Source organism: Arachis ipaensis, chromosome B06 (assembly GCF_000816755.2).
Source record: "Arachis ipaensis cultivar K30076 chromosome B06, Araip1.1, whole genome shotgun sequence".
Lineage (NCBI taxonomy): Eukaryota > Viridiplantae > Streptophyta > Magnoliopsida > Fabales > Fabaceae > Arachis > Arachis ipaensis.
In genome coordinates, this window is record NC_029790.2 from 89,544,890 (window position 1) to 89,546,750 (window position 1,861).

Genomic DNA, 1,861 nt, shown 5'->3' on the forward strand with positions numbered 1-1,861 from the left:
CTAATATTGATTTCAATATAAAAAGGAGCTTTTAGTGATTTCAAAGGAATCTAGACTTTTGATTGAGTAATTAAGTTTGAGCCATTTTGGAAGAGTTAGAAAAATGGATTCCAAAAAGAAACCTAAAAGTGGTTTGATTCAAATGAACCGGTTGCTTTTCAAATGAGTTGATTTTTGGACCGGGTTGGAACTTGTGATTTTGTATGGTCGGTTTCATAATAAATTTAGTTTTATTTACTTGAACCGAGAATCCATGATTTTAAGAGTTTCAATGAATTTTGAGGAATTGATATTGGTTGACCTTCCCTAAAGACTTGGGACTCTGCCGAAAAACTGTTGTTATAAAATCCCATCGTTGGATGGATGATTTTGAATACTGTGAAACAAATCCTTAACTTGCCATGGTTTTGGAAGTTTTGGAAAGAGAATGCCAGGAGTGGCTTTGTTTTAAAAAGGGAACTCACTTTGAGTAAATTTGGCTTATGAGCCTGAGATGATTTAAGAAACGAGATTTCCAAAGCCAAGGCTGAAAAGAGTTAAAACCTGATTTCAAAGTGAAGCGATTTGAGAAAAAGTGATTTATGGCTTAAATGCCGGTTTGATGAATTTGATGATGTTGGATGGTGGAAGTGCTGTTTTGTTATGGGCCGGAATGGCTGTGTATGATTATGAATATTGGCTAGTTCTGGATTGAACCGTGAGCCGGAATGGCTGTGTATGATATTGATTTATGGCTGATTGCCGAATGAGTTATGGGCCGTATGGCTGACTACGAATTATAAACTTAAGCCGGATGGCTGAGATGGATGTTGATCCATGGCTGGGACTGAATGAATATATGCTTGAGATACCTGAGTAGTAGCAAGGGTTGTGGTTCGTCCCACTTGCTCCAGGTTAGAGACTGTGATGCCTGGGTAGTAGCAGTAGTAGTGGTGATTCCACTCGCTCCAGGTTGAGCTTTTAAACACCCGACTGGGTAGTAGCCGCAGTAGTGGTTATTCCACTGGCTCTGGGTCGAGCGGGTAGTAGCAATGGGGTTGTAGCTCAAACCTACTTGCTCCGCGATGGGTGTTTCTGTCCATGGTTAGCTACCAGGACGTGTCGGGTTGGCTATATAACCGACAGATGATATCATCAGCCACTAGGGACATGCATGCATCATACGCATCTATGTGACATTGTTTGGGTGTGCATATTATACTTGGTTTGCCTATGTGATTAATTGCTAATTGTTCTACTTGCAATAACTGTTTGTTTGTGCTTGCATCTTCCTATTTGTGTTTGTTACTGGGACTCTGTTGGACTGTGGTGATTGATTGATGGTTGGATTGTTTGGGCCTAGGGCCGTAGTTGAAATGAGATGGACCGATGGTTGGTTTCGGTTTTGTGTGTTTATGGTTTGGAAAAATATGAAAAGCTATTTTGGTTCCGCATAGATAAACCGTTTTGAAAGGCTTTTGAGTTTTTGAAAATTGAACGGTTCTTCTTTCAGAAAAGATTTCCGACTTTACTTTTATTGTAAACCGTTGTTTTTGAAAAGAGGCATAAGATGGTTATTAATCACTGGTGCGGTTATCTTCACGTATCCTATTACAGTAATTCCCAAAAACCCTCTACTGAGAACCCTTTCGAGGATGATGTTCTCACCCCCCTACATTTTTCCCCTTTCAGGACATGGGCACAGAAGTTATGAAGATTTTATTTAGTTATTGTTGAGATGCTCTGTCTTGTTTTAGTTATGGTTTATTGAACCCTCGCCATTATCTTGATATATTCTGTAAGAGGGATAGGAATTGTATTGGTTAATGCTTGTAAAGTTATTTATATATATATATATATATATATATAATATATGGATGTA

General features: G+C 38.7%; 1 long non-coding RNA gene across 1 annotated transcript in view; it reads left to right on the forward strand.

Moving 5' to 3' along the window:
* Positions 1-1,802, forward strand: part of LOC110263390 — a 3,299-nt gene extending 1,497 nt beyond the window's left edge. Inside the window, exon 4 of the long non-coding RNA XR_002348936.1 lies at positions 1,672-1,802. This is a non-coding gene — a long non-coding RNA (uncharacterized LOC110263390). The remainder of the gene's footprint in view (positions 1-1,671) is intronic.